This window comes from Hyperoodon ampullatus (assembly GCF_949752795.1).
Source record: "Hyperoodon ampullatus genome assembly, chromosome: 2".
Classification (NCBI taxonomy): Eukaryota; Metazoa; Chordata; class Mammalia; order Artiodactyla; family Ziphiidae; genus Hyperoodon; species Hyperoodon ampullatus.
In genome coordinates, this window is record NC_136915.1 from 96,635,354 (window position 1) to 96,647,668 (window position 12,315).

Below are 12,315 nucleotides of genomic sequence, written 5' to 3' on the forward strand. Positions count from 1 at the left end.
CTTTTCCAGTGATAAGGTGAAATTTGACATTTTCAAACAGCCCTGTGTCTTCCTTAACCAGACTTTTTTTAGTCATTCACAGAACCCATAGCTTTTATAGAAGGGACTTTTTTCTATCCCTTCCTTCCTGATATTTTCAGTGATTATAGTTATTTTAAAGGAGATATAGCAGATGTCAGGTCAGAAATTCACTCCTTCCTCTTAAGGCTTTTCCTCTCTGATTATAGATCAACTACCTTTGCTAAGAAAAGAAACTCTGCTGGGGCTGGCATCAGTATGTACTCTAACAGAACAATTTTACTTTTCTTAAAGCTCAGTTTCTACTCTAGACAGCAAGGAAAGTCAACTACACTAATTGCTTACAGGAAAATCACACCAATGACAGTTTTCCCTTGTCTTTCCAGTAATAGGTCTGAGAATCCTACCCCAAGTGTATTACTCTCAACTATTCAGGAGTTGCTCCCTACCTCACTCTGTAGTTTGTTATTAATATCCCATCATCAATATTATTAATATAATTAGTAGCATCATCACTACAATTATGTACTGGGCAGAAAATCAAATGATCTAGTAAAAATATTTAACACAAACCCCATGGCAAGTGAAACAGTGTCCTTAGATATTCCTTTAAAAAATGTGTATGCATTCCATCTTACCTTCAATTTTTCTAAGTGAGCACGGAGAGGGAAGACATCAGAGCTTGAAGTATGGGACTAACTCAGTAGGTGTTCAATAAGAGTAATACCAGCTCCTAGGAAGCAACTTGGAAATTTGTGAGAGAATTTTAAAATTATTTTTTAATAAAATATTAACTTTAGAATAGTATTTCATTTACAAGAAAGTTGTGAAGATAATACAGAGAATACCCAGGTGCCCCATGCCCAGTTTCCCCCTATTATTAGCATTTGCAATTAGTAAGGTACATGTGTCACAGAGAAGAAATACTGATAAATTACTATCAACTAAAACCCATACTTTATTCACATTTCTTTAGTTTTTAACCTGCTGTCCTTTTTAGTTTCCAGGATCCCACCCAAGATACCACATTCTATTCAGTCATCATGTCTCCTTAACTTTCTCTTGGCTTAGCTGTGAGAGTTCTCAGACTTTCCTTGTTTTTGATGACCTTGACAGTTTTGTGGAGTACTAAACAAGAATTTTGCAAACTGCTTCTCAATTGGGATTTCTCTGATGTTTTTCTCATAATTATGGGATTTTGGGAAGGAAGACACAGAGGTAAAGTGCCATTCTCATCACATGGTATCAGTAGTACATTGTATTAACATAACTTGGTCTATATTGACTTTGATTACCTGGCTGAGGCAGTGTTTGTCAGAGTTCTCCAATAAAGCTAAGTAACTTTTTCCCCCTTTCCATATTACTCTCCTTGTAAGTCACTATGCATAGCCCACACTTAATGAGTGGGGAGTTGAGGGAGAAGTATCTACATAAATTATGAGGAATTCTTCTGCAGAGGAGATTTGTCTATTCTCCTCCATTTATTGATTTATTCAATCATTAATTTACATTAGAATGGACTCATGAATATCTTATATTGGGTTATAATCCAAAACTACTTCATTTTGTTGCTCAAATTTTTCCATCTTTGGCGATTTGGAACACTTTCTATGGGCTCCTGTGCCCCTTTGACATATCTCCTTCAATGTGTGTGTGGGGGGGGGGGTTTGTTTTATTTGGATTTGTGAGCACTTTACTTTCTGGCACTACAAGACACTTCAGGCTCATCATAGGTATTTCCTTCTCCAGTCCTAGAATCAGTTAATTCCACAAGGAGTCCTGCTTCCTTTATTGGAGAATGGTATTAGAAACCAAGATTTGGGCATAAGGTGTGCTGATTGCTACTGGGGTGTTGTTTCTTTGAGGCCATTTCAGCTGACAATGCAAAGAAATATACATGTGTATGCTGACCTGTGTAAATACACCTAACTACAAATGTTCCCTATATGTAACTATCTCTATCTATATTAAAATAAACATGAGTTCTTACTGTTGTCTCCAGCAGTAGTCCTTACTGCACAGTACAAGGCCTTCTGCCCTTGTTTATCTGTAACCTCTCACTCCAACAGTGACAAAGGTGGCTCCCACCATCTGCCATCATTTACTTAACTGTTAAATTTCAGTATACATGTATAGTGGTTTCAGAATTGTTAAACTGTATCCCTGTGGGAAGCAACTGTCATCAACTATAGTATTGTGCTCATGTGCAGTTCCTTTTGCCTTTAGTCTTAACAGACTTGTGGTGGCACTTTTGATTGTCATAATGTTTGTAAGGGTGGCTCTGACATTTACAAGGAAGGACTCAGGAATGCTAAATGTCCTGAAATGCAATGCACAATTCTCACAAAATATTGTATATATGACTTTTAAATGTCCCACTGACCATCTATTCAAGTAAAACCTGTTTATTTTCTATTTTTACAGTTATAATTTTCATTAAACATTTCAAGAATGTAACTATCATGTAAATTAAGGAAAAATTATACTTCTTTTGTTCAGAATGTTACCAAGCAATGTTTACCATTTTGGAAAATAATATCACTGATGGTAGCACTGCTTGTGGTATTTGAGCTGCCAAAGCAACATCTCTGTGTTACTGTGCATCTGTTGTTATCATATTTGCACAGGAGGGAGAGGGATTCTATGTATGTATACAAATATGCTTATTTTTCCTTTATTTCAAATGCCAAATGCCAAATACAAGGAAAATTTGTCTAAACGTTCAACTGAATATATTTTGTCTTATCTGGAGTTCTGGATTCCATTGGAATGAGGTAGATACTAAGTTTTTAGTTGTCCTACTTCTCCTAGAAACCCGAGGAGAAGGAAGAGGAAATAAAATCCCTTAAATACATTTCAGTGAAATAGGAGACAGCAAAAATCTGAAAACTCAAAAATGGGCATGAGTGCTGCCCTAAGCTCCCTAAGAAGTTGGCGTAGGTGTTTGTAACACATGTCCTAGGGAAGAACAGAGGACTCAGCAGTAGGAGATATCAGAAATCTCCACAAAACGTTGTAGTCTAAGAGAGGGCCCTATGTGTAGAATAAACTATTGTGAGCAAGACTGAAACTAGATAGGACACCAGGAGGAGAGGTGAAGAGAGAATGCTCAGAAAATGTTGGTGGACTGAGGCTCTGAAGGGGCAGATCTCACAAAGTTCCCACACACCAAAATTTCTAAAAGTGAGTGCAGCATCTTGGAAGGTGATTACCTTGTTTCCTGGTGATGGAAACCTATAAAGAATGTGTGGAAGCCTAGGGGTCCTAAACTAAGCTGGTTTCTGAGAGCAAGAGGAGATATGCCTATACAAAGGCAGGTATTTTAAGTTGTTCCCCTAAGCTATGAAACTTGGAAAGTTACCTTGGCCTCCCCTACCAACCCCACTGGGACTTCTAATCCAGAAATTTCCATCTCCTTCAACTATGGTTAACAAAGATGAATATGCTCAGCATTTAGACTAAGGTATTACAGGCGTACCTTGGAGATATTATGGGTTCAGTTCCAGACAACCATGATAAAACAAGTATTGAAATAAAGCAAGTCACAGAAGTCTTTTGGTTTTCCAGTGCATATAAAAGTTATGTTTACACTATACTGTAGTCTATTAAGTATGCAGTAGCATTATTTCTTTAAAAATGTACATATCTTAATTAAAAATACTTTACTGCTTAAAAAAATGTTAACCATCATCTGTGCCTTCAGCAAGTCATAATATTTTTGCTGGTGGATGGTCTTGCCTCTATCTTGATGGCTTCTGACTTATCAGGGTGGTGTTTGTTGAAGGCTAAGGTGGCTGTCACAATTTCTTAAAATAAGACAACAAAGAAGTTTGCCACATAGATTAACTCCACCTTTCTTGAACAATTACTCTGTAGCATGCAAGCCTGTTTGATACCATTTTACCCACAATAGGACTTCTTTCAAAATTGGAGTCAATCCTCTCATACCTATTGCTGTTTTAACAACTAAGTTTATATAATATTCTAAATTCTTTGTTGTCATTTCAACAATCTTCACAGCATCTTCACCAGGAGTAGATTCCTTCCCAAGAAACCACTTTCTTTGCTCATCCATAGGAAGCAACTCCTCATCTGTTCAAGTTTTATCATGAGATTGCAGCAGTTCAGTCACATCTTCAGGGTCCATTTCTAATTCTAGTTCTCTTGCTATTTCCACCACATCTGCAGTTATTTCCTCCACTGACATTTTGGACCTCTCAAAGTTATCCATGAGCGTTGGAATGAACTTCTTCCAAATTCTCCTTAATATTGATATATTTCCCTCTTTCCATGAATCACAAATGTTCTTAATGGCATCTAGAATGGTGAATCCTTTCCAGAAGGTTTTCAATTTACTTTTCCCAGATCCATCAGAGGAATCACCATCTATGGCAGCTATAACTTCGTGAAATTTATTTCTTAAAGAATAAAACTTGAGGGCCGGAGGAGACAAGATGGCAGAGTAGAAGGGCTTGAGCTCACCTCCTCTCACAAAAACACCAAAATCTCAGCTGACTGCTGAAAAACCATTGACAGAAAAGAGTGGAACCTACCAAAAAAGATATTCTACATCTAAAGACAAACAAGAAGCCTTCACAATATAATCAGATACCATACCCGCCAGTTGGGCAAGCCACAAACTAGGAAATAATTATATCACAGAGGTTCTCCCATAGGAATGAGAGTTCTGAGCCCCATGTCAGGCTCCCGAGCCTGGGAGTCTGGCATCAGGAGGAGGAGCTCGCAGAGCATCTGGCTTTGAAGGCCAGTGGGGCTTGAGTGCATGAGCTCCTCCAGAGGACTCAGGGAAACAGAGACTCCACTCTCGGAGGGTGCACACAAGGTTTCACGTGCACTGGAACTCAGGGAAAAGAAGTGACTCCATAGGAACCTGGGCCAGACCTACCCGTGGGCCTTGGAGGGTCTCCTGGGGAGGCATGTGTTAGCTGTGGCTAACTGTGGGGGTAAACACCCTGGTGGTGGAGTCCCCTGGGAATATTCATTGGCGTGAGCTCTCCTAGAGGTCACCATTTTGGCACTGAGACCTGGCCCCACCCAGCAGCCTGTGAGCTCCAGTGCTGGGACACCTCAGGCCAAACAACCAGCAGGGTGGGAACACAGCCCCACCCATCAGCAGACAGGCTGCCTAAAGTCCTGAATGTACAGCCGCCTCTAAACACACACTTTGACACATCTCTGTGCACCAGAGGGACAAGACCAGCTCCACCCACCAGTGGGCAAGCACAAGTCCCTCCAAGCAAGAAGCCTGCACAAACCCCTGGACAAATCTCACCCGCCAGGGAGCAGACACCAGAAGCGAGAGGAACAATGATCCTGCAGCCTGTGGAAAGGAAACCACAAACACAGAGAGTTAGACAAAATGAGATGACAGAGAAATACATTTCAGACAAAGAAACGAGATAAAACCCCAGAAGAACAACTAGGTGAAGTGGAGATAGGCAATTTGCCTGAAAAAGAATTCATAGTAATGATAGTAACAATGACGCAAGATCTCAGAAAAAGAATGGATGCACAGACCAAGAAGATACAAGAAGTGGTCAACAAAGAGCTAGAAGATATAAAGAACAAACAGAGATGGACAATACAATAACTGAAATGAAAAATACACTAAAAGAAATCAATACCGGAATAAATGAGGCAGAAGAATGAATAACTGAGCTGGAAGACAGAATGGTGGAAATCACTGCTGTGGTACAGAATAAAGAAAAAAGAATGAAAAGAAATGAGGACAGCCTCAGAAACCTCTTGGACAACACTAAATGGAACAATTCACATTACAGGGGTCCCAGAAGGAGAAGAGAGAGAGAAAGGGCCTGAGAAAATATTTGAAGAGGTAATAGCCAAAAACTTCCCTAACACAGGAAAGGAAACACTCAGGTCCAGGAAACACAGAGAGTCCCAAACTGGATAAATGCAAGGAGGAAAACACTGAGACACATATTAATCAAATTAATAAAAATTAAAGACAAAGAGAAAAAATGAAAAGCAACAAGGGAAGAGCAAAAAATAACATACAAGGGAATCTCCATAAGGTTATCAGCTGATTTCTCAGCAGAAACTCTGCAGGCCAGAAGAGAGGAGCATGATATATTTAAAGTAATGAAATGGAAAAACCTACAACTAATAATACTCTACCCAGCAAGGCTCTCATTCAGAGTTGATGGAGACATCAAAGGCTTTACAGATAAACAAAAGCTAAGAGAATTCAGTGCCACCAAACCACTTTACAACAAATGCTATGGGAACTTCTCTAGGAGGAAAAGAAAAGGCCAAAACTAGAAACAAGAAAATTATGAATGGGGAAGCTCACTGGTAAAGGCAAACATACAGTAAAGGTAGGAAATCATCCACACACAAATATGATCTCAAAACCAGCAATCATGAGAAGAGGAGAGTACAAATGCAAGATATTGGAAATGCATTTGAAATTAAAAAACCAGCAACTTAAAACTACCCTGTACATATATAGACTGCCATATCAAAATCTCATGGTAACTGCAAACTGAAAATCTACAATAGATACACACACAAAAGAGAAAAAGCAATCCAAACACAACACTAAAGTTAGTCATCAAATCACGAGAAAAGAAAAAAAGAGGAAGGGAGGAAAAAAGACTTACAAAAACAAGTCCAAAACAATTAACAAAATGGCAATAAGAACATACATATCAATAATTACTTTAAATGTAAATGGATTAAAGGCTCCAACCAAAAGACATAGACTGGCTGAATGGATACAAAAACAAAACGTGTTTATATGCTGTCTACAAGAGACCCACTTCAGACCTAGGGACACATACAGACCGAAAGTGAGAAGATGGAAAAAGGTATTCCATGAAAATGGAAATCAAAAGAAAGCTGGAGTAGCAATACTCCTGTCAGACAAAATAGACTTTAAAATAAAGTCTATTTATTTTGTCTCTTTGTTACAAGAGACAAAGAAGAACACTACACATTGATCAAGGAATCAATCCAAGAAGAATATATAACAATCATAAATATACATGCATCCAACATAGGAGTACCTCAATATATAAGGCAAATGCTAAATAAAAGGATAAATTGACAGTAGCACAATAATAGTGGGGGACTTTAACACCCCACTTACATCAATGGACAGATATCCAGACAGAAAATCAATAAGAAAACACAGGCCTTAAATGATACATTATACAGATGGGCTTAATTGATATTTATAGAAAATTCCATCCAAAAGCAACAAAATATACATTCTTCTCAAATGCACATGGAACATTCTCCAGAATAGATCACATGCTGGGCCACACAGCAAACCTTGGTAAATTTAATAAAACTGAAATCATGTCAAGCATCTTTTCCTACCACAACACTATGAGATTATAAATCAACTACAAGAAAAAAAGTGTAAAAAACACAAATATGTGGAGGCTAAACAATATGCTACTAAGTAACCAATGGATCACCAAAGAAATCACAGAGGAAATCAAAACTACCTAGAGACAAAGGAAAACAAAAACACAATGATCCAAAACCTTTGGGATGCATCAAAAGCAGTTCTAAGAGGGAATTTTATAGGAATACAATCCTACCTCAAGAAACAACAAACATCACAATTAAACAATCTAACCTCACACCTGAAGCAACTAGAGGAAGAAGAACAAACAAAACCCAAAGTAAGTAGAAGGAAAGAAATCATAAAGATCAGAGCAGAAATAAGTGGAATAGAGACAAAGAAAACAATGGAAAAGATCGTGAAACTAAAAGCTGGTTCTTTGAAAAGATAAACAAAATTGATAAACCTTTAGCCAGACTCATCAAGAAAAAAAGGGAGAGGACTCAAATCAATAAAATTAGAAATGAAAAAGGAGAAATTACAACTGACACCAGAGAAACACAAAGGGTCATAAGAGACTACTACAAACAACTATAGGCCAATAAAATGGACCACCTAGAAGAAATGGACAAATTCTTAGAAAGGTGCAATCTTCCAAGACTGAACCAGGAAGAAATAGAAAATATGAACGGACCAATCACAAGTACTAAAATTGAAACTGTGATTAAAAACCTCCCAACAAACAAATGTTCAGGACTAGATGGCTTCACAGGTGAATTCTAGCAAACATTTAGAGAAGAGTTAACACCTATCCTCTTGAAACTTTTCCACAAAATTGCAGAAGAAGGAATACTCCCAAGCTCATGCTCTGAGGCCACCATCACCCTGATACCAAAACCAGAAGAAGATACCACAAAAAAGGAAAATTACAGGCCAATAGCACAGATGAACTCAGATGTAAAAATACTCAATAAAATGCTAGCAAACTGAATCCAAGAATACATTAAAAGGATCATACACCATGACCAAGTGGGATTTATCCCAAGGATGCAAGGATTTTTCAATATCCACAAACCAATTATGTGATACACCACGTTAACAAATTGAAGAATAAAAACCATATGATCATGTCAATAGATGTAGAAAAAGCTTTTGACAAAATTCAACAATGATTTATGATAAAAACTCTCCAGGAAGTGTTTATAGTGGGAACCTACCTCAACATAATAAAGGCCATATATGACAAACCCACATCTAACATCATCCTCAACAGTGAAAAGCTGAAAGATCAGCTATAAGACAAGGATGTCCACTCTCACCACTTTTATTCAACATAGTTTTGGAAGTCCTAGTCATGGCAATCAGAGAAGAACAAGAAATAAAAGGAATCCAAATTGGAAAAGAAGAAGCAAAACTGTCACTGTTTGTGATGACATGATACTATACATAGAAAATCCTAAAGATGCCACCAGAAAACTACTGGAGCTCATCAATGAATTCAGTAAGGTTGTAGGATACAAAATTAATATCCAGAAATCCTTTGCATTTCTCTACACTAACGACAAAAGATCAGAAAGAGAAATTGAAGAAACAATCCCATTTACCATCTCAACAAAAAAAAATAAAATACCTAGGCATAAACCTACCTAAGGAGACAAAAGACCTGTACTCTGAAAACTACAAGACACTGATGAAAGAAATTGAAGATGACACAAACAGTTGGAAAGATATACCATGTTCTTGGGTTGGAAGAATCCATATTGTCAAAATGACTGTACTATCCAAGGCAATCTACAGATTCAATGCAATTAAAATTTAATTTGTATGGAAACACAAAAGACCGTGAATAGCCAAAGCAATTCTGAGAAAGAAAAATGGAGCTGGAGGAATTAGGCTCCCTGACTTCAAACTAGGGTACAAAGCTACCGGCATCAAAACAGTATGGTACTGGCACAAAAACAGAAATATAGATCAATGGAACAGGATAGAAACCCAGATATAAACCCATGCACCTATGGTCCATTTATCTATGACAAAGGAGGCAAGAATATACAATGAACCAAAGATATTCTCTTCAATAAGTGGTGCTGGGAAAACTGGACAACTACCTGTAAAAAGAATGAAATTAGAACATTTTCTGACACCATACACAAAAATATACTCAAAATGGATTAAAGACCTAAATATAAGACTGGATATTATAAAACTCTTAGAGGAAAACGGTATTTGTTTTTTATGTCAGAACATTATCTGACATAAACTGCAGCGATATCTTTCTTGATCCACCTACTAGAGTAATGAAAATAAGAACAAAAATAAGCAAATGGGACCTAATTAAACTTAAAGGCTTTTGCACAACAAAGGAAACCATAAACAAAACAAAAAGACAACCCACAGAATGGGAGATAATATGGGAGATAATATTTGCAAACAAAGCAACCGACAAGGGATTAATCTCCAAAATATACAAACAGCTCAGGCAGCTCAATATCAAAAAAAACAAACAACCTAATCAAAAACTGGGCAGAAGATCTAAGTAGACAAACAGATGGCCAAAACTCACATGAAAAGATGCTCAACATCACTAATTATTAGAGAAATGCAAATCAAAACTACAATGAGGTATCACCTCACACCAGTCAGAATGGCCATCATTAAAAAGTCTAAAAAAAAAAAAAAAAGTCTACAAACAATAAATGCTGGAGAGAGTGTGGAGAAAAGGAAACCATCATGCATTGTTGGTGGGAATGTAAATTGATACAGTCACTATGGAGAACAGTATGGAGATTCCTTAAAAAACTAAAAATAGAACTACCATACGATCCAGCAATCCCACTACTGGGCATATACCCTGAGAAAACCATCATTCAAAAAGAGTCATGTACCACAATGTTCATTGCAGCTCTATTTACAATAGCCAGGACATGGAAGCAACCTAAGTGTCCATCATCCAATGAATGGATAAAGAATATGTGGCACATATATACAATGGAATATTACTCAGCCATAAAAAGAAACAAAATTGAGTTATTTGTAGTGAGGTGGATGGACCTAGAGTCTGTCATACAGAGTGAAGTAAGTCAGAAAGAGAAAAACAAATACCGTATGCTAACACATATATATGGAATCTAAAAAACAAAACAAAAATGGTTATGAAGAACATACGGGCAAGACGGGAATAAAGATGCAGACCTACTAGAGAATGGACTTGAGGATACGGGGAGGGGGAAGGGTAAGCTGGGACAAAGTGCGAAAGTGGCATGGACATATATACACTACCAAATGTAAAATAGATAGCTAGTGGGAAGCAGCTGCGTAGTACAGGGAGATCAGCTTGGTTCTTGTGACCACCTAGAGGGGTGGGATTGGGAGGGTGGGAGGGAGGGAGACGCAAGAGGGGAGAGATATGGGGATATATGTGTATGTATAACTGATTCACTTTGTTATAAAGCAGAAACTAACACACCATTGTAAAGCAATTATACTCCAATAAAGATGTTTAAAAAAATGTGGTTAAACACACAGAAATTTTAATACTAATACATATAGTTTATATATTATTCTTAGAAATTAAAAAATTACTGCTAGACAATAGACATAATTGAATCTTTGATAGTAGGAGTAAGTTAAAAGCCAGTAAAAATATCCTTTAGTACTCATAGTTATTATTCATATTAATCTAATTGTGGATAAATTAGAAACTAAAACACACACACACACCATCATTATTTTTGTGCAGACTATTAAATGCCAGCCTCATTTTTCTCTCGTGGCCTTTAAGGCATAAATTCTTCAAAGTCCAATCCAGAATCAGCACTGGCATCTACAGCTTTAAAAATATCCTACAAGAAAGAAGAAACTCATTACAGAGATGTATTGCAAGTAAAGCTACTATACCATGATAACATTGGCACATTTCACTCATGCTGATTATGATATCTACCAGCACCCATTATCCTAGTTTTTCAATCACAGCTACAAAGCTAAGCACATTAGGTGATTTTTAATTTGTGGAATACTGGAGTCAAAAGCCATCATGTCATTCCAAATAATTATGAGTCTTATATGTAAGTAAGTATTTACCTGAGGTAAACAATGAATGCCAAGTACCTTGAGGGAATAAAGATATGAAGGTACATAGTCTTTGCCATCAGAGACCTCACACTCTATTAACTAAATGATAGAAAATATGTGAAATTCTAGTATGACCCACAATTAATGATTTGAGACCTAGCCTTATGAAGTAAGAGTGTATGTTCAAATCTCACTGGGGTGGTCTGCTTTTTTAAATAAAAAATTAAAAATAATAACTTTTAGATGCACATCATATACATTTCTAGCAGACTCCTACCTCAAAGGCAGAGACCATGTCTTGTTCATCCTTGTACCATCAATGGCTAGCATAAAGTATGACATTCAAAGGTCCTTAATCTGTATTTGTTGAATTAATAAATACTGTGAACTGGGCAATGGACTAGGTGGTAGGGATTAAAAGAAAAGCAGATGCAGTCCCTGCCCTGAAGGAAGTTACAGACTAGTAGAGACCATTCACATAACCAAAGAGAATTTGTTAGGTGATGTGATGGGAATGTATTCAAGGTACAGTGGAGTTTGGGGGGATTCAGGAAAGTCTTCACAGAGGGAGAGGACTTGAATTGAGTATTGCAGAGAAAAACTGGCATTAGCTGGGCAGACAAATGGGACAGGCCATTCCAAGAATATGTGACAGTATCTGTAAGCAGGCAGAACATATGTTAGTTAGAAAAAACAATAATAATGATAATAATAACAGCTAATATTTATTGATCACTTACTTCTAAGCACTTTATATGTACACTGCTCTGAGCCATTTCTGAGAAACAGGCAAGGCTGATAGCTTTCAATGGGGACCACAGTGGGAAAGAGCTCTTCAACATGTCCTAGTCATAGAGCAAGCAGCCCTGCCTCTTGGGCCACCTAACTCA

At 37.3% G+C, this 12,315-nt stretch overlaps 1 protein-coding gene across 1 annotated transcript in view; it reads right to left on the bottom strand.

The window, feature by feature from the left end:
* SLC25A24 (solute carrier family 25 member 24) overlaps positions 1–11,121 on the bottom strand; it is a gene marked incomplete at its 3' end in the record, with an annotated part of 78,759 nt that extends 67,638 nt beyond the window's left edge. Inside the window, exon 1 of the mRNA XM_079727010.1 lies at positions 11,072–11,121. The remainder of the gene's footprint in view (positions 1–11,071) is intronic.
* Between the last annotated feature and the right edge of the window lie 1,194 nt (positions 11,122–12,315).